At 45.6% G+C, this 20,792-nt stretch overlaps 9 non-coding genes and 1 pseudogene across 9 annotated transcripts; all 10 read right to left on the minus strand.

Moving 5' to 3' along the window:
* Positions 1-709: 709 nt before the first annotated feature.
* On the minus strand, positions 710-900 carry LOC130345032 (U2 spliceosomal RNA). Its single transcript, XR_008883813.1, has one exon. It is a non-coding gene; the product is annotated as a U2 spliceosomal RNA (small nuclear RNA).
* A 2,070-nt stretch (positions 901-2,970) lies between these two features.
* Positions 2,971-3,161, minus strand: LOC130345035 (U2 spliceosomal RNA). Its single transcript, XR_008883817.1, has one exon. It is a non-coding gene; the product is annotated as a U2 spliceosomal RNA (small nuclear RNA).
* Positions 3,162-5,251: 2,090 nt separating this feature from the next.
* LOC130345036 (U2 spliceosomal RNA) lies at positions 5,252-5,442 on the minus strand. The gene has a single exon (XR_008883818.1). It is a non-coding gene; the product is annotated as a U2 spliceosomal RNA (small nuclear RNA).
* A 2,104-nt stretch (positions 5,443-7,546) lies between these two features.
* LOC130345003 (U2 spliceosomal RNA) lies at positions 7,547-7,737 on the minus strand. Its single transcript, XR_008883791.1, has one exon. It is a non-coding gene; the product is annotated as a U2 spliceosomal RNA (small nuclear RNA).
* A 1,435-nt stretch (positions 7,738-9,172) lies between these two features.
* On the minus strand, positions 9,173-9,309 carry LOC130345009 (U2 spliceosomal RNA; annotated as a pseudogene).
* Positions 9,310-11,404: 2,095 nt separating this feature from the next.
* LOC130345037 (U2 spliceosomal RNA) lies at positions 11,405-11,595 on the minus strand. Its single transcript, XR_008883819.1, has one exon. It is a non-coding gene; the product is annotated as a U2 spliceosomal RNA (small nuclear RNA).
* A 2,094-nt stretch (positions 11,596-13,689) lies between these two features.
* On the minus strand, positions 13,690-13,880 carry LOC130345039 (U2 spliceosomal RNA). Its single transcript, XR_008883820.1, has one exon. It is a non-coding gene; the product is annotated as a U2 spliceosomal RNA (small nuclear RNA).
* Positions 13,881-15,971: 2,091 nt separating this feature from the next.
* On the minus strand, positions 15,972-16,162 carry LOC130345040 (U2 spliceosomal RNA). Its single transcript, XR_008883821.1, has one exon. It is a non-coding gene; the product is annotated as a U2 spliceosomal RNA (small nuclear RNA).
* A 2,099-nt stretch (positions 16,163-18,261) lies between these two features.
* Positions 18,262-18,452, minus strand: LOC130345041 (U2 spliceosomal RNA). Its single transcript, XR_008883822.1, has one exon. It is a non-coding gene; the product is annotated as a U2 spliceosomal RNA (small nuclear RNA).
* Positions 18,453-20,545: 2,093 nt separating this feature from the next.
* Positions 20,546-20,736, minus strand: LOC130345042 (U2 spliceosomal RNA). The gene has a single exon (XR_008883823.1). It is a non-coding gene; the product is annotated as a U2 spliceosomal RNA (small nuclear RNA).
* Positions 20,737-20,792: the final 56 nt, after the last annotated feature.

The raw sequence follows: 20,792 nt of genomic DNA on the forward strand, positions 1-20,792 counted from the left end.
CAGAATTTAGCAAGGGCCTCGCACCTTCTGATGCATCAGGTAGGTGCACAATAGCATAGCCTAACCCTCTGTACTTTGGTCTATATTGATGCGGGACATAGACAGCCAGCTGATGACCAATCCATTAGTGCAATGGATGGCTGGAAGCATTTGTCTTTGCCTTTGCAATACCACAGAAGCAATGCATGGTCAATGTACAGCAATGACACACCTGTGTGAACAGCCAGGAGACCCCCCCCCCCCCCCATGTTATGTTACATAGTTACATAGTTAGTACGGTCGAAAAAAGACATATGTCCATCAAGTTCAACCAGGGAATTAAGGGGTAGGGGTGTGGCGCGATATTGGGGAAGGGATGAGATTTTATATTTCTTCATAAGCATTAATCTTATTTTGTCAATTAGGAACATTCAGCACCCACCCGCTATCAAGGCAGCTGCCTATCATGTCATGCCCTACCTGCACAGGTGTGCTGGCTACTCAAATGATCCAATTAAGGAGGCCATTTAGTCAGCAGCAGCAGAAGTCCTGTGCCTGGACGCTCCAACAGCGGCCAGACACAAGCAGAAGCAGAAGCAGCAGAAGCAGCAGCAGCACCACCTTTTGTTTTTTGGCTGCAGCAGCAGCAAGGCCCACAGGGCTGGCTAGCTGGCTAGCCAGCAAGCAGGTAGCAATGAAAGTAGGAATCTTTCTTTTTAACCCTGTAAGGGGGTGGTGCACTGTACCCGAAGATACTGCCATATCGGGTCAATGCATAGGGCGACGGAAGCAAGCTTCGAAATCGGCCCCCGTTCTCAAAAATCCATTTAATATATGGTCCCCAGATAGGGGACATATCAGATATTAAACTGATAAGAACAGATACTACACTTGATCTTAGCCAAAAGGCCGAGAAGCGATAACCGTGAAAGGGGCGGGCCCAACAAGGTGCCCTTCATGGGCACTATCACTGCTTGCTGTCAGGGAGGCTGCCAGACAATTTTCCATGCACACTCTGGGCTGGGGGGCAGTCAACCACCAGTACACACAGCAGAACCTAAACCCATACCATTATTGCTAAGCAGCAATACAGGGGCCCATTGCACTCCCACGGGGCCTTTTTAAATGCAATCCATAACCCGGATTTGCCAGGAACCCTTCTTACTCCTCCTACTTGCATGTGACACTGGGCTTAGGATCTGCATAGGAAACACACACACAAGCACACACCTACCTTTGTTGCCTGCAGATGCCTCCTTGGCTGTCCCCAAACGGTATCAAACCAACACCCACGGGAAGCTGTAAGCATAGAGGACATGCCTGCACCCCATTGGACTTACCTGTGTGGGTTAAACCCGGGTTATTTGACAACCTATGGCGGTGATGGTTCTGCTCAGGCAGAGCAGTGCTGATGCTCCTCATAAAGCTGTCGCTGCTGTGAAGGTTCTAGGTGACATCACAAATCCCTATGGTTACATACACAACAAAGCTGGGTTGTTGTTGTTTACACTCTGCAAGGCCTGTGGAAGTGAGTGACATCATAGCACTGTAGTTCTGAGGGTTCTAGATGGATGCAACAATCTCCTGTTGCTTCTATGAAGGCCATAATAGACGACATCACCAAACAGCTCCATAGTCACATACACAGCAAAGGAGAGATGTTGTTTACACCTAGTGATGTCAGTGGTATTGAGTGACATCACAGCACAGTGCTAAGGCTCCTGGGCCTGGACACAGCAGCGGCTGCAATATCTCAACGGAGAATACGTTTATATATATGTGTGTGTGTGCGCGTATATATATATATATATAAATATATATATATTTCTCCGCCGAAATCACTTTTAAACCCATTTCCACCTTTTTTTCCCTTCTCTTCCTCTTACTTTTTTTTCACGTTTTTTTACGTTTTTCTCCTTTTTGCCTCTTTTCTGGGCGTATTATTCTTCTTTTTCTTCTTTTTTTTCGTCTAATGCATACCCCATCAGTGCAGCAATGCTTATTCAATACCGCCAGCAGATGGAGACACTGGGGGATAATTTTCTAAGGATTTATATTGATTTTTCCTGTCTGAATTTGTCGCACAGAAAGTTGCAGGCCAAATATGTGTGACATTTCTGCGACTTTAGCTTCTAGAGCATTTTTACAACATTATACATAGGTGCTGAATACATAAAAAGCGACTGTTCAGCGACAGACAAGTCGCATCGGCTGAAAGTAGGCCAGAATGTCAGTCCATGTTGGAGCAGGTTTAGATACAGTCTAAAGTATAGATCTCAAAGTCTGTGCACAGAATTTAGCAAGGGCCTCGCACCTTCTGATGCATCAGGTAGGTGCACAATAGCATAGCCTAACCCTCTGTACTTTGGTCTATATTGATGCGGGACATAGACAGCCAGCTGATGACCAATCCATTAGTGCAATGGATGGCTGGAAGCATTTGTCTTTGCCTTTGCAATACCACAGAAGCAATGCATGGTCAATGTACAGCAATGACACACCTGTGTGAACAGCCAGGAGACCCCCCCCCCCCCATGTTATGTTACATAGTTACATAGTTAGTACGGTCGAAAAAAGACATATGTCCATCAAGTTCAACCAGGGAATTAAGGGGTAGGGGTGTGGCGCGATATTGGGGAAGGGATGAGATTTTATATTTCTTCATAAGCATTAATCTTATTTTGTCAATTAGGAACATTCAGCACCCACCCGCTATCAAGGCAGCTGCCTATCATGTCATGCCCTACCTGCACAGGTGTGCTGGCTACTCAAATGATCCAATTAAGGAGGCCATTTAGTCAGCAGCAGCAGAAGTCCTGTGCCTGGACGCTCCAACAGCGGCCAGACACAAGCAGAAGCAGCAGAAGCAGCAGCAGCACCACCTTTTGTTTTTTGGCTGCAGCAGCAGCAAGGCCCACAGGGCTGGCTAGCTGGCTAGCCAGCAAGCAGGTAGCAATGAAAGTAGGAATCTTTCTTTTTAACCCTGTAAGGGGGTGGTGCACTGTACCCGAAGATACTGCCATATCGGGTCAATGCATAGGGCGACGGAAGCAAGCTTCGAAATCGGCCCCCGTTCTCAAAAATCCATTTAATATATGGTCCCCAGATAGGGGACGTATCAGATATTAAACTGATAAGAACAGATACTACACTTGATCTTAGCCAAAAGGCCGAGAAGCGATAACCGTGAAAGGGGCGGGCCCAACAAGGTGCCCTTCATGGGCACTATCACTGCTTGCTGTCAGGGAGGCTGCCAGACAATTTTCCATGCACACTCTGGGCTGGGGGGCAGTCAACCACCAGTACACACAGCAGAACCTAAACCCATACCATTATTGCTAAGCAGCAAGACAGGGGCCCATTGCACTCCCACGGGGCCTTTTTAAATGCAATCCATAACCCGGATTTGCCAGGAACCCTTCTTACTCCTCCTACTTGCATGTGACACTGGGCTTAGGATCTGCATAGGAAACACACACACAAGCACACACCTACCTTTGTTGCCTGCAGATGCCTCCTTGGCTGTCCCCAAACGGTATCAAACCAACACCCACGGGAAGCTGTAAGCATAGAGGACATGCCTGCACCCCATTGGACTTACCTGTGTGGGTTAAACCCGGGTTATTTGACAACCTATGGCGGTGATGGTTCTGCTCAGGCAGAGCAGTGCTGATGCTCCTCATAAAGCTGTCGCTGCTGTGAAGGTTCTAGGTGACATCACAAATCCCTATGGTTACATACACAACAAAGCTGGGTTGTTGTTGTTTACACTCTGCAAGGCCTGTGGAAGTGAGTGACATCATAGCACTGTAGTTCTGAGGGTTCTAGATGGATGCAACAATCTCCTGTTGCTTCTATGAAGGCCATAATAGACGACATCACCAAACAGCTCCATAGTCACATACACAGCAAAGGAGAGATGTTGTTTACACCTAGTGATGTCAGTGGTATTGAGTGACATCACAGCACAGTGCTAAGGCTCCTGGGCCTGGACACAGCAGCGGCTGCAATATCTCAACGGAGAATACGTTTATATATATGTGTGTGTGTGCGCGTATATATATATATATATATATATATATATATATATATATATATATTTCTCCGCCGAAATCACTTTTAAACCCATTTCCACCTTTTTTTCCCTTCTCTTCCTCTTACTTTTTTTTCACGTTTTTTTACGTTTTTCTCCTTTTTGCCTCTTTTCTGGGCGTATTATTCTTCTTTTTCTTCTTTTTTTTCGTCTAATGCATACCCCATCAGTGCAGCAATGCTTATTCAATACCGCCAGCAGATGGAGACACTGGGGGATAATTTTCTAAGGATTTATACTGATTTTTCCTGTCTGAATTTGTCGCACAGAAAGTTGCAGGCCAAATATGTGTGACATTTCTGCGACTTTAGCTTCTAGAGCATTTTTACAACATTATAAATAGGTGCTGAATACATAAAAAGCGACTGTTCAGCGACAGACAAGTCGCATCGGCTGAAAGTAGGCCAGAATGTCAGTCCATGTTGGAGCAGGTTTAGATACAGTCTAAAGTATAGATCTCAAAGTCTGTGCACAGAATTTAGCAAGGGCCTCGCACCTTCTGATGCATCAGGTAGGTGCACAATAGCATAGCCTAACCCTCTGTACTTTGGTCTATATTGATGCGGGACATAGACAGCCAGCTGATGACCAATCCATTAGTGCAATGGATGGCTGGAAGCATTTGTCTTTGCCTTTGCAATACCACAGAAGCAATGCATGGTCAATGTACAGCAATGACACACCTGTGTGAACAGCCAGGAGACCCCCCCCCCCCCATGTTATGTTACATAGTTACATAGTTAGTACGGTCGAAAAAAGACATATGTCCATCAAGTTCAACCAGGGAATTAAGGGGTAGGGGTGTGGCGCAATATTGGGGAAGGGATGAGATTTTATATTTCTTCATAAGCATTAATCTTATTTTGTCAATTAGGAACATTCAGCACCCACCCGCTATCAAGGCAGCTGCCTATCATGTCATGCCCTACCTGCACAGGTGTGCTGGCTACTCAAATGATCCAATTAAGGAGGCCATTTAGTCAGCAGCAGCAGAAGTCCTGTGCCTGGACGCTCCAACAGCGGCCAGACACAAGCAGAAGCAGAAGCAGCAGAAGCAGCAGCAGCACCACCTTTTGTTTTTTGGCTGCAGCAGCAGCAAGGCCCACAGGGCTGGCTAGCTGGCTAGCCAGCAAGCAGGTAGCATTGAAAGTAGGAATCTTTCTTTTTAACCCTGTAAGGGGGTGGTGCACTGTACCCGAAGATACTGCCATATCGGGTCAATGCATAGGGCGACGGAAGCAAGCTTCGAAATCGGCCCCCGTTCTCAAAAATCCATTTAATATATGGTCCCCAGATAGGGGACGTATCAGATATTAAACTGATAAGAACAGATACTACACTTGATCTTAGCCAAAAGGCCGAGAAGCGATAACCGTGAAAGGGGCGGGCCCAACAAGGTGCCCTTCATGGGCACTATCACTGCTTGCTGTCAGGGAGGCTGCCAGACAATTTTCCATGCACACTCTGGGCTGGGGGGCAGTCAACCACCAGTACACACAGCAGAACCTAAACCCATACCATTATTGCTAAGCAGCAAGACAGGGGCCCATTGCACTCCCACGGGGCCTTTTTAAATGCAATCCATAACCCGGATTTGCCAGGAACCCTTCTTACTCCTCCTACTTGCATGTGACACTGGGCTTAGGATCTGCATAGGAAACACACACACAAGCACACACCTACCTTTGTTGCCTGCAGATGCCTCCTTGGCTGTCCCCAAACGGTATCAAACCAACACCCACGGGAAGCTGTAAGCATAGAGGACATGCCTGCACCCCATTGGACTTACCTGTGTGGGTTAAACCCGGGTTATTTGACAACCTATGGCGGTGATGGTTCTGCTCAGGCAGAGCAGTGCTGATGCTCCTCATAAAGCTGTCGCTGCTGTGAAGGTTCTAGGTGACATCACAAATCCCTATGGTTACATACACAACAAAGCTGGGTTGTTGTTGTTTACACTCTGCAAGGCCTGTGGAAGTGAGTGACATCATAGCACTGTAGTTCTGAGGGTTCTAGATGGATGCAACAATCTCCTGTTGCTTCTATGAAGGCCATAATAGACGACATCACCAAACAGCTCCATAGTCACATACACAGCAAAGGAGAGATGTTGTTTACACCTAGTGATGTCAGTGGTATTGAGTGACATCACAGCACAGTGCTAAGGCTCCTGGGCCTGGACACAGCAGCGGCTGCAATATCTCAACGGAGAATACGTTTATATATATGTGTGTGTGTGCGCGTATATATATATATATATATATATATATATAGATATATATATATATATATATATATATATTTCTCCGCCGAAATCACTTTTAAACCCATTTCCACCTTTTTTTCCCTTCTCTTCCTCTTACTTTTTTTTCACGTTTTTTTACGTTTTTCTCCTTTTCGCCTCTTTTCTGGGCGTATTATTCTTCTTTTTCTTCTTTTTTTTCGTCTAATGCATACCCCATCAGTGCAGCAATGCTTATTCAATACCGCCAGCAGATGGAGACACTGGGGGATAATTTTCTAAGGATTTATACTGATTTTTCCTGTCTGAATTTGTCGCACAGAAAGTTGCAGGCCAAATATGTGTGACATTTCTGCGACTTTAGCTTCTAGAGCATTTTTACAACATTATACATAGGTGCTGAATACATAAAAAGCGACTGTTCAGCGACAGACAAGTCGCATCGGCTGAAAGTAGGCCAGAATGTCAGTCCATGTTGGAGCAGGTTTAGATACAGTCTAAAGTATAGATCTCAAAGTCTGTGCACAGAATTTAGCAAGGGCCTCGCACCTTCTGATGCATCAGGTAGGTGCACAATAGCATAGCCTAACCCTCTGTACTTTGGTCTATATTGATGCGGGACATAGACAGCCAGCTGATGACCAATCCATTAGTGCAATGGATGGCTGGAAGCATTTGTCTTTGCCTTTGCAATACCACAGAAGCAATGCATGGTCAATGTACAGCAATGACACACCTGTGTGAACAGCCAGGAGACCCCCCCCCCCCCATGTTATGTTACATAGTTACATAGTTAGTACGGTCGAAAAAAGACATATGTCCATCAAGTTCAACCAGGGAATTAAGGGGTAGGGGTGTGGCGCGATATTGGGGAAGGGATGAGATTTTATATTTCTTCATAAGCATTAATCTTATTTTGTCAATTAGGAACATTCAGCACCCACCCGCTATCAAGGCAGCTGCCTATCATGTCATGCCCTACCTGCACAGGTGTGCTGGCTACTCAAATGATCCAATTAAGGAGGCCATTTAGTCAGCAGCAGCAGAAGTCCTGTGCCTGGACGCTCCAACAGCGGCCAGACACAAGCAGAAGCAGAAGCAGAAGCAGCAGCAGCAGCACCACCTTTTGTTTTTTGGCTGCAGCAGCAGCAAGGCCCACAGGGCTGGCTAGCTGGCTAGCCAGCAAGCAGGTAGCAATGAAAGTAGGAATCTTTCTTTTTAACCCTGTAAGGGGGTGGTGCACTGTACCCGAAGATACTGCCATATCGGGTCAATGCATAGGGCGACGGAAGCAAGCTTCGAAATCGGCCCCCGTTCTCAAAAATCCATTTAATATATGGTCCCCAGATAGGGGACGTATCAGATATTAAACTGATAAGAACAGATTTTTTTTTTTTTTTTAAGTTAGCCCTCAGAACTCAATCAGAGCTCCAAGATCTTATATGGACTCGATTGTTTTGTTCATCATCAGGTAACACTTTTATTTATTCCTAAAAAAAGACAAATTGAAATAAAATATTATAACAACAATAAAAATAATAAACATTCCAAAATTATAACAAATTCATTCCCTTTCTCCGGGCGTAAACTGCCAAGTAATCAATTAAACCATAGGTTAAGCTTCCTTTTTCCATTTCCCTTTTTACTGGGATGGCCAACCAGGCCGGTATTTTATAAGTTACCATAAATCGATCCACGTCAGGGCGAAAAGAATCATAAACTTTGTTTCTTACTGCAGGCAACTTGGCTTTAAAGGTGGATAATAGATTATCCAGGTCCTGTAAGAACAATTCTCTTTCCTCATCTGGAGCTCTCTCCAAAATAGTTTGGAAAGACCCTGAATATCCTCTTAAATCTCTCACCGGCTCTTCATTTTTCTTTTTACTCTTATGCTCTCCAATGTTCTTTTCTTCTACTATCATCTCTTTTCCAACAATTTTTGGCTCTTGGGTTACCACAGATCTTTTAATTTCTGGCTCTTGTTCAGAAACTTCTTCTTCTCTTTTCTTCTTCCTCTTTGGACAGTTCACATACATGTGACCAATTTTGTTACATAAATTACATTTACTTTTTTGGCTACAGGATTCGATTTCATGACCTTCTTTTTGGCATTTTTGGCACCACATTGAGGTGCACTCTTCCTTTAAATGGCCATATTTCTTGCATTTTCTACAGAAATTCTGCATACCTGCAAAAAACATATCTCCATTGATAACCCCTATTTTAAAACGGGCAGGGGGATAAAGAACTCTTCCATCTGCGTCTTCCTTGAACTTTACTTTAAATCTCCACTTTGTTGTCCAGACTCCATACTGATTATAAATTTTCCCAAGTGGCGCAATTTCCTCACAAAATTGGGTCAAAAGAATTATAATATCCTCCTCAGGGACGTAAGGACTATACATCCTCACCGTTAAAATTCTTTCTCTCCTGGGAAAGTGGGGAATGACTTCCACGCCCTCCCACACTGGATCAGACTTGATTGTCTCAAATTTCTTCCAAAATAAATCATAATCCTCTTCGGAAACCAAAATAACATCAAAGCACCCTTTCTTTGGAAATTCCAACATGGAAAGGATTTGTGTCTTTGCAATTTCCAAAACTCCAAAAAGAATTTCCTCCATTACAAAGGAAAGTCCTCTTCTTTTCTTCTCAAGGTCTTTCAGCAGGATCCGGACCCCATTCTTGATCTTCCCAAAAAAAGGAACCTCCTCTCCAACAGATTGAGAGGTGTCCATGATCTCTTCCATCTTCAATAGGCGTGTCCAGGCAGGGACAGAAAAACACTCCCCCACCAAAGAGTGGGCAGTGAAGGGTGATCGCCTCCCGTTGTCTGGGGACTAAGCCGGCTCCCTAATAGCAGCAGGGGGGTGAAGTCCCTCCGTTAAGAAGGACGATCCCCCCAGGCCAAGGAGCCGGGTACCCCAGACACCCTCTGACCAGACCAAGTGAGCAGATACTACACTTGATCTTAGCCAAAAGGCCGAGAAGCGATAACCGTGAAAGGGGCGGGCCCAACAAGGTGCCCTTCATGGGCACTATCACTGCTTGCTGTCAGGGAGGCTGCCAGACAATTTTCCATGCACACTCTGGGCTGGGGGGCAGTCAACCACCAGTACACACAGCAGAACCTAAACCCATACCATTATTGCTAAGCAGCAAGACAGGGGCCCATTGCACTCCCACGGGGCCTTTTTAAATGCAATCCATAACCCGGATTTGCCAGGAACCCTTCTTACTCCTCCTACTTGCATGTGACACTGGGCTTAGGATCTGCATAGGAAACACACACAAGCACACACCTACCTTTGTTGCCTGCAGATGCCTCCTTGGCTGTCCCCAAACGGTATCAAACCAACACCCACGGGAAGCTGTAAGCATAGAGGACATGCCTGCACCCCATTGGACTTACCTGTGTGGGTTAAACCCGGGTTATTTGACAACCTATGGCGGTGATGGTTCTGCTCAGGCAGAGCAGTGCTGATGCTCCTCATAAAGCTGTCGCTGCTGTGAAGGTTCTAGGTGACATCACAAATCCCTATGGTTACATACACAACAAAGCTGGGTTGTTGTTGTTTACACTCTGCAAGGCCTGTGGAAGTGAGTGACATCATAGCACTGTAGTTCTGAGGGTTCTAGATGGATGCAACAATCTCCTGTTGCTTCTATGAAGGCCATAATAGACGACATCACCAAACAGCTCCATAGTCACATACACAGCAAAGGAGAGATGTTGTTTACACCTAGTGATGTCAGTGGTATTGAGTGACATCACAGCACAGTGCTAAGGCTCCTGGGCCTGGACACAGCAGCGGCTGCAATATCTCAACGGAGAATACGTTTATATATATGTGTGTGTATGCGCGTATATATATATATATATATATATATATATATATATATATATATATTTCTCCGCCGAAATCACTTTTAAACCCATTTCCACCTTTTTTTCCCTTCTCTTCCTCTTACTTTTTTTTCACGTTTTTTTACGTTTTTCTCCTTTTCGCCTCTTTTCTGGGCGTATTATTCTTCTTTTTCTTCTTTTTTTTCATCTAATGCATACCCCATCAGTGCAGCAATGCTTATTCAATACCGCCAGCAGATGGAGACACTGGGGGATAATTTTCTAAGGATTTATACTGATTTTTCCTGTCTGAATTTGTCGCACAGAAAGTTGCAGGCCAAATATGTGTGACATTTCTGCGACTTTAGCTTCTAGAGCATTTTTACAACATTATACATAGGTGCTGAATACATAAAAAGCGACTGTTCAGCGACAGACAAGTCGCATCGGCTGAAAGTAGGCCAGAATGTCAGTCCATGTTGGAGCAGGTTTAGATACAGTCTAAAGTATAGATCTCAAAGTCTGTGCACAGAATTTAGCAAGGGCCTCGCACCTTCTGATGCATCAGGTAGGTGCACAATAGCATAGCCTAACCCTCTGTACTTTGGTCTATATTGATGCGGGACATAGACAGCCAGCTGATGACCAATCCATTAGTGCAATGGATGGCTGGAAGCATTTGTCTTTGCCTTTGCAATACCACAGAAGCAATGCATGGTCAATGTACAGCAATGACACACCTGTGTGAACAGCCAGGAGACCCCCCCCCCCCCCCCCCCCATGTTATGTTACATAGTTACATAGTTAGTACGGTCGAAAAAAGACATATGTCCATCAAGTTCAACCAGGGAATTAAGGGGTAGGGGTGTGGCGCGATATTGGGGAAGGGATGAGATTTTATATTTCTTCATAAGCATTAATCTTATTTTGTCAATTAGGAACATTCAGCACCCACCCGCTATCAAGGCAGCTGCCTATCATGTCATGCCCTACCTGCACAGGTGTGCTGGCTACTCAAATGATCCAATTAAGGAGGCCATTTAGTCAGCAGCAGCAGAAGTCCTGTGCCTGGACGCTCCAACAGCGGCCAGACACAAGCAGAAGCAGAAGCAGCAGAAGCAGCAGCAGCACCACCTTTTGTTTTTTGGCTGCAGCAGCAGCAAGGCCCACAGGGCTGGCTAGCTGGCTAGCCAGCAAGCAGGTAGCAATGAAAGTAGGAATCTTTCTTTTTAACCCTGTAAGGGGGTGGTGCACTGTACCCGAAGATACTGCCATATCGGGTCAATGCATAGGGCGACGGAAGCAAGCTTCGAAATCGGCCCCCGTTCTCAAAAATCCATTTAATATATGGTCCCCAGATAGGGGACGTATCAGATATTAAACTGATAAGAACAGATACTACACTTGATCTTAGCCAAAAGGCCGAGAAGCGATAACCGTGAAAGGGGCGGGCCCAACAAGGTGCCCTTCATGGGCACTATCACTGCTTGCTGTCAGGGAGGCTGCCAGACAATTTTCCATGCACACTCTGGGCTGGGGGGCAGTCAACCACCAGTACACACAGCAGAACCTAAACCCATACCATTATTGCTAAGCAGCAAGACAGGGGCCCATTGCACTCCCGCGGGGCCTTTTTAAATGCTATCCATAACCCGGATTTGCCAGGAACCCTTCTTACTCCTCCTACTTGCATGTGACACTGGGCTTAGGATCTGCATAGGAAACACACACACAAGCACACACCTACCTTTGTTGCCTGCAGATGCCTCCTTGGCTGTCCCCAAACGGTATCAAACCAACACCCACGGGAAGCTGTAAGCATAGAGGACATGCCTGCACCCCATTGGACTTACCTGTGTGGGTTAAACCCGGGTTATTTGACAACCTATGGCGGTGATGGTTCTGCTCAGGCAGAGCAGTGCTGATGCTCCTCATAAAGCTGTCGCTGCTGTGAAGGTTCTAGGTGACATCACAAATCCCTATGGTTACATACACAACAAAGCTGGGTTGTTGTTGTTTACACTCTGCAAGGCCTGTGGAAGTGAGTGACATCATAGCACTGTAGTTCTGAGGGTTCTAGATGGATGCAACAATCTCCTGTTGCTTCTATGAAGGCCATAATAGACGACATCACCAAACAGCTCCATAGTCACATACACAGCAAAGGAGAGATGTTGTTTACACCTAGTGATGTCAGTGGTATTGAGTGACATCACAGCACAGTGCTAAGGCTCCTGGGCCTGGACACAGCAGCGGCTGCAATATCTCAACGGAGAATACGTTTATATATATGTGTGTGTGTGCGCGTATATATATATATATATATATATATATATAGATATATATATATATATATTTCTCCGCCGAAATCACTTTTAAACCCATTTCCACCTTTTTTTCCCTTCTCTTCCTCTTACTTTTTTTTCACGTTTTTTTACGTTTTTCTCCTTTTCGCCTCTTTTCTGGGCGTATTATTCTTCTTTTTCTTCTTTTTTTTCGTCTAATGCATACCCCATCAGTGCAGCAATGCTTATTCAATACCGCCAGCAGATGGAGACACTGGGGGATAATTTTCTAAGGATTTATACTGATTTTTCCTGTCTGAATTTGTCGCACAGAAAGTTGCAGGCCAAATATGTGTGACATTTCTGCGACTTTAGCTTCTAGAGCATTTTTACAACATTATACATAGGTGCTGAATACATAAAAAGCGACTGTTCAGCGACAGACAAGTCGCATCGGCTGAAAGTAGGCCAGAATGTCAGTCCATGTTGGAGCAGGTTTAGATACAGTCTAAAGTATAGATCTCAAAGTCTGTGCACAGAATTTAGCAAGGGCCTCGCACCTTCTGATGCATCAGGTAGGTGCACAATAGCATAGCCTAACCCTCTGTACTTTGGTCTATATTGATGCGGGACATAGTCAGCCAGCTGATGACCAATCCATTAGTGCAATGGATGGCTGGAAGCATTTGTCTTTGCCTTTGCAATACCACAGAAGCAATGCATGGTCAATGTACAGCAATGACACACCTGTGTGAACAGCCAGGAGACCCCCCCCCCCCCATGTTATGTTACATAGTTACATAGTTAGTACGGTCGAAAAAAGACATATGTCCATCAAGTTCAACCAGGGAATTAAGGGGTAGGGGTGTGGCGCGATATTGGGGAAGGGATGAGATTTTATATTTCTTCATAAGCATTAATCTTATTTTGTCAATTAGGAAGATTCAGCACCCACCCGCTATCAAGGCAGCTGCCTATCATGTCATGCCCTACCTGCACAGGTGTGCTGGCTACTCAAATGATCCAATTAAGGAGGCCATTTAGTCAGCAGCAGCAGAAGTCCTGTGCCTGGACGCTCCAACAGCGGCCAGACACAAGCAGAAGCAGAAGCAGCAGAAGCAGCAGCAGCACCACCTTTTGTTTTTTGGCTGCAGCAGCAGCAAGGCCCACAGGGCTGGCTAGCTGGCTAGCCAGCAAGCAGGTAGCAATGAAAGTAGGAATCTTTCTTTTTAACCCTGTAAGGGGGTGGTGCACTGTACCCGAAGATACTGCCATATCGGGTCAATGCATAGGGCGACGGAAGCAAGCTTCGAAATCGGCCCCCGTTCTCAAAAATCCATTTAATATATGGTCCCCAGATAGGGGACGTATCAGATATTAAACTGATAAGAACAGATACTACACTTGATCTTAGCCAAAAGGCCGAGAAGCGATAACCGTGAAAGGGGCGGGCCCAACAAGGTGCCCTTCATGGGCACTATCACTGCTTGCTGTCAGGGAGGCTGCCAGACAATTTTCCATGCACACTCTGGGCTGGGGGGCAGTCAACCACCAGTACACACAGCAGAACCTAAACCCATACCATTATTGCTAAGCAGCAAGACAGGGGCCCATTGCACTCCCACGGGGCCTTTTTAAATGCAATCCATAACCCGGATTTGCCAGGAACCCTTCTTACTCCTCCTACTTGCATGTGACACTGGGCTTAGGATCTGCATAGGAAACACACACACAAGCACACACCTACCTTTGTTGCCTGCAGATGCCTCCTTGGCTGTCCCCAAACGGTATCAAACCAACACCCACGGGAAGCTGTAAGCATAGAGGACATGCCTGCACCCCATTGGACTTACCTGTGTGGGTTAAACCCGGGTTATTTGACAACCTATGGCGGTGATGGTTCTGCTCAGGCAGAGCAGTGCTGATGCTCCTCATAAAGCTGTCGCTGCTGTGAAGGTTCTAGGTGACATCACAAATCCCTATGGTTACATACACAACAAAGCTGGGTTGTTGTTGTTTACACTCTGCAAGGCCTGTGGAAGTGAGTGACATCATAGCACTGTAGTTCTGAGGGTTCTAGATGGATGCAACAATCTCCTGTTGCTTCTATGAAGGCCATAATAGACGACATCACCAAACAGCTCCATAGTCACATACACAGCAAAGGAGAGATGTTGTTTACACCTAGTGATGTCAGTGGTATTGAGTGACATCACAGCACAGTGCTAAGGCTCCTGGGCCTGGACACAGCAGCGGCTGCAATATCTCAACGGAGAATACGTTTATATATATGTGTGTGTGTGCGCGTATATATATATATATATATATATATATATATATATATATATATATATATCTCCGCCGAAATCACTTTTAAACCCATTTCCACCTTTTTTTCCCTTCTCTTCCTCTTACTTTTTTTTCACGTTTTTTTACGTTTTTCTCCTTTTCGCCTCTTTTCTGGGCGTATTATTCTTCTTTTTCTTCTTTTTTTTCGTCTAATGCATACCCCATCAGTGCAGCAATGCTTATTCAATACCGCCAGCAGATGGAGACACTGGGGGATAATTTTCTAAGGATTTATACTGATTTTTCCTGTCTGAATTTGTCGCACAGAAAGTTGCAGGCCAAATATGTGTGACATTTCTGCGACTTTAGCTTCTAGAGCATTTTTACAACATTATACATAGGTGCTGAAAACATAAAAAGCGACTGTTCAGCGACAGACAAGTCGCATCGGCTGAAAGTAGGCCAGAATGTCAGTCCATGTTGGAGCAGGTTTAGATACAGTCTAAAGTATAGATCTCAAAGTCTGTGCACAGAATTTAGCAAGGGCCTCGCACCTTCTGATGCATCAGGTAGGTGCACAATAGCATAGCCTAACCCTCTGTACTTTGGTCTATATTGATGCGGGACATAGACAGCCAGCTGATGACCAATCCATTAGTGCAATGGATGGCTGGAAGCATTTGTCTTTGCCTTTGCAATACCACAGAAGCAATGCATGGTCAATGTACAGCAATGACACACCTGTGTGAACAGCCAGGAGACCCCCCCCCCCCATGTTATGTTACATAGTTACATAGTTAGTACGGTCGAAAAAAGACATATGTCCATCAAGTTCAACCAGGGAATTAAGGGGTAGGGGTGTGGCGCGATATTGGGGAAGGGATGAGATTTTATATTTCTTCATAAGCATTAATCTTATTTTGTCAATTAGGAACATTCAGCACCCACCCGCTATCAAGGCAGCTGCCTATCATGTCATGCCCTACCTGCACAGGTGTGCTGGCTACTCAAATGATCCAATTAAGGAGGCCATTTAGTCAGCAGCAGCAGAAGTCCTGTTCCTGGACGCTCCAACAGCGGCCAGACACAAGCAGAAGCAGAAGCAGCAGAAGCAGCAGCAGCACCACCTTTTGTTTTTTGGCTGCAGCAGCAGCAAGGCCCACAGGGCTGGCTAGCTGGCTAGCCAGCAAGCAGGTAGCAATGAAAGTAGGAATCTTTCTTTTTAACCCTGTAAGGGGGTGGTGCACTGTACCCGAAGATACTGCCATATCGGGTCAATGCATAGGGCGACGGAAGCAAGCTTCGAAATCGGCCCCCGTTCTCAAAAATCCATTTAATATATGGTCCCCAGATAGGGGACGTATCAGATATTAAACTGATAAGAACAGATACTACACTTGATCTTAGCCAAAAGGCCGAGAAGCGATAACCGTGAAAGGGGCGGGCCCAACAAGGTGCCCTTCATGGGCACTATCACTGCTTGCTGTCAGGGAGGCTGCCAGACAATTTTCCATGCACACTCTGGGCTGGGGGGCAGTCAACCACCAGTACACACAGCAGAACCTAAACCCATACCATTATTGCTAAGCAGCAAGACAGGGGCCCATTGCACTCCCACGGGGCCTTTTTAAATGCAATCCATAACCCGGATTTGCCAGGAACCCTTCTAACTCCTCCTACTTGCATGTGACACTGGGCTTAGGATCTGCATAGGAAACACACACACAAGCACACACCTACCTTTGTTGCCTGCAGATGCCTCCTTGGCTGTCCCCAAACGGTATCAAACCAACACCCACGGGAAGCTGTAAGCATAGAGGACATGCCTGCACCCCATTGGACTTACCTGTGTGGGTTAAACCCGGGTTATTTGACAACCTATGGCGGTGATGGTTCTGCTCAGGCAGAGCAGTGCTGATGCTCCTCATAAAGCTGTCGCTGCTGTGAAGGTTCTAGGTGACATCACAAATCCCTATGGTTACATACACAACAAAGCTGGGTTGTTGTTGTTTACACTCTGCAAGGCCTGTGGAAGTGAGTGACATCATAGCACTGTAGTTCTGAGGGTTCTAGATGGATGCAACAATCTCCTGTTGCTTCTATGAAGGCCATAATAGACGACAACACCAAACAGCTCCATAGTCACATACACAGCAAAGGAGAGATGTTGTTTACACCTAGTGATGTCAGTGGTATTGAGTGACATCACAGCACAGTGCTAAGGCTCCTGGGCCTGGACACAGCAGCGGCTGCAATATCTCAACGGAGAATACGTTTATATATATGTGTGTGTGTGCGCGTATATATATATATATATATATATATATATATATATATATATATATATATATATATTTCTCCGCCGAAATCACTTTTAAACCCATTTCCACCTTTTTTTCCCTTCTCTTCCTCTTACTTTTTTTTCACGTTTTTTTACGTTTTTCTCCTTTTCGCCTCTTTTCTGGGCGTATTATTCTTCTTTTTCTTCTTTTTTTTCGTCTAATGCATACCCCATCAGTGCAGCAATGCTTATTCAATACCGCCAGCAGATGGAGACACTGGGGGATAATTTTCTAAGGATTTATACTGATTTTTCCTGTCTGAATTTGTCGCACAGAAAGTTGCAGGCCAAATATGTGTGACATTTCTGCGACTTTAGCTTCTAGAGCATTTTTACAACATTATACATAGGTGCTGAATACATAAAAAGCGACTGTTCAGCGACAGACAAGTCGCATCGGCTGAAAGTAGGCCAGAATGTCAGTCCATGTTGGAGCAGGTTTAGATACAGTCTAAAGTATAGATCTCAAAGTCTGTGCACAGAATTTAGCAAGGGCCTCGCACCTTCTGATGCATCAGGTAGGTGCACAATAGCATAGCCTAACCCTCTGTACTTTGGTCTATATTGATGCGGGACATAGACAGCCAGCTGATGACCAATCCATTAGTGCAATGGATGGCTGGAAGCATTTGTCTTTGCCTTTGCAATACCACAGAAGCAATGCATGGTCAATGTACAGCAATGACACACCTGTGTGAACAGCCAGGAGACCCCCCCCCCCCATGTTATGTTACATAGTTACATAGTTAGTACGGTCGAAAAAAGACATATGTCCATCAAGTTCAACCAGGGAATTAAGGGGTAGGGGTGTGGCGCGATATTGGGGAAGGGATGAGATTTTATATTTCTTCATAAGCATTAATCTTATTTTGTCAATTAGGAACATTCAGCACCCACCCGCTATCAAGGCAGCTGCCTATCATGTCATGCCCTACCTGCACAGGTGTGCTGGCTACTCAAATGATCCAATTAAGGAGGCCATTTAGTCAGCAGCAGCAGAAGTCCTGTGCCTGGACGCTCCAACAGCGGCCAGACACAAGCAGAAGCAGAAGCAGCAGAAGCAGCAGCAGCACCACCTTTTGTTTTTTGGCTGCAGCAGCAGCAAGGCCCACAGGGCTGGCTAGCTGGCTAGCCAGCAAGCAGGTAGCAATGAAAGTAGGAATCTTTCTTTTTAACCCTGTAAGGGGGTGGTGCACTGTACCCGAAGATACTGCCATATCGGGTCAATGCATAGGGCGACGGAAGCAAGCTTCGAAATCGGCCCCCGTTCTCAAAAATCCATTTAATATATGGTCCCCAGATAGGGGACGTATCAGATATTAAACTGATAAGAACAGATACTACACTTGATCTTAGCCAAAAGGCCGAGAAGCGATAACCGTGAAAGGGGCGGGCCCAACAAGGTGCCCTTCATGGGCACTATCACTGCTTGCTGTCAGGGAGGCTGCCAGACAATTTTCCATGCACACTCTGGGCTGGGGGGCAGTCAACCACCAGTACACACAGCAGAACCTAAACCCATACCATTATTGCTAAGCAGCAAGACAGGGGCCCATTGCACTCCCACGGGGCCTTTTTAAATGCAATCCATAACCCGGATTTGCCAGGAACCCTTCTTACTCCTCCTACTTGCATGTGACACTGGGCTTAGGATCTGCATAGGAAACACACACACAAGCACACACCTACCTTTGTTGCCTGCAGATGCCTCCTTGGCTGTCCCCAAACGGTATCAAACCAACACCCACGGGAAGCTGTAAGCATAGAGGACATGCCTGCACCCCATTGGACTTACCTGTGTGGGTTAAACCCGGGTTATTTGACAACCTATGGCGGTGATGGTTCTGCTCAGGCAGAGCAGTGCTGATGCTCCTCATAAAGCTGTCGCTGCTGTGAAGGTTCTAGGTGACATCACAAATCCCTATGGTTACATACACAACAAAGCTGGGTTGTTGTTGTTTACACTCTGCAAGGCCTGTGGAAGTGAGTGACATCATAGCACTGTAGTTCTGAGGGTTCTAGATGGATGCAACAATCTCCTGTTGCTTCTATGAAGGCCATAATAGACGACATCACCAAACAGCTCCATAGTCACATACACAGCAAAGGAGAGATGTTGTTTACACCTAGTGATGTCAGTGGTATTGAGTGACATCACAGCACAGTGCTAAGGCTCCTGGGCCTGGACACAGCAGCGGCTGCAATATCTCAACGGAGAATACGTTTATATATATGTGTGTGTGTGCGCGTATATATATATATATATATATATATATATATATATATATATATATTTCTCTGCCGAAATCACTTTTAAACCCATTTCCACCTTTTTTTCCCTTCTCTTCCTCTTACTTTTTTTTCACGTTTTTTTACGTTTTTCTCCTTTTCGCCTCTTTTCTGGGCGTATTATTCTTCTTTTTCTTCTTTTTTTTCGTCTAATGCATACCCCATCAGTGCAGCAATGCTTATTCAATACCGCCAGCAGATGGAGACACTGGGGGATAATTTTCTAAGGATTTATACTGATTTTTCCTGTCTGAATTTGTCGCACAGAAAGTTGCAGGCCAAATATGTGTGACATTTCTGCGACTTTAGCTTCTAGAGCATTTTTACAACATTATACATAGGTGCTGAATACATAAAAAGCGACTGTTCAGCGCCAGCCAAGTCGCATCGGCTGAAAGTAGGCCAGAATGTCAGTCCATGTTGGAGCAGGTTTAGATACAGTCTAAAGTATAGATCTCAAAGTCTGTGCACAGAATTTAGCAAGGGCCTCGCACCTTCTGATGCATCAGGTAGGTGCACAATAGCATAGCCTAACCCTCTGTACTTTGGTCTATATTGATGCGGGACATAGACAGCCAGCTGATGACCAATCCATTAGTGCAATGGATGGCTGGAAGCATTTGTCTTTGCCTTTGCAATACCACAGAAGCAATGCATGGTCAATGTACAGCAATGACACACCTGTGTGAACAGCCAGGAGACCCCCCCCCCCCCCCCATGTTATGTTACATAGTTACATAGTTAGTACGGTCGAAAAAAGACATATGTCCATCAAGTTCAACCAGGGAATTAAGGGGTAGGGGTGTGGCACGATATTGGGGAAGGGATGAGATTTTATATTTCTTCATAAGCATTAATCTTATTTTGTCAATTAGGAACATTCAGCACCCACCCGCTATCAAGGCAGCTGCCTATCATGTCATGCCCTACCTGCACAGGTGTGCTGGCTACTCAAATGATCCAATTAAGGAGGCCATTTAGTCAGCAGCAGCAGAAGTCCTGTGCCTGGACGCTCCAACAGCGGCCAGACACAAGCAGAAGCAGAAGCAGCAGAAGCAGCAGCAGCACCACCTTTTGTTTTTTGGCTGCAGCAGCAGCAAGGCCCACAGGGCTGGCTAGCTGGCTAGCCAGCAAGCAGGTAGCAATGAAAGTAGGAATCTTTCTTTTTAACCCTGTAAGGGGGTGGTGCACTGTACCCGAAGATACTGCCATATCGGGTCAATGCATAGGGCGACGGAAGCAAGCTTCGAAATCGGCCCCCGTTCTCAAAAATCCATTTAATATATGGTCCCCAGATAGGGGACGTATCAGATATTAAACTGATAAGAACAGATACTACACTTGATCTTAGCCAAAAGGCCGAGAAGCGATAACCGTGAAAGGGGCGGGCCCAACAAGGTGCCCTTCATGGGCACTATCACTGCTTG

The sequence above is a fragment of the Hyla sarda genome, unplaced genomic scaffold, assembly GCF_029499605.1.
Source record: "Hyla sarda isolate aHylSar1 unplaced genomic scaffold, aHylSar1.hap1 scaffold_740, whole genome shotgun sequence".
Classification (NCBI taxonomy): domain Eukaryota; kingdom Metazoa; phylum Chordata; class Amphibia; order Anura; family Hylidae; genus Hyla; species Hyla sarda.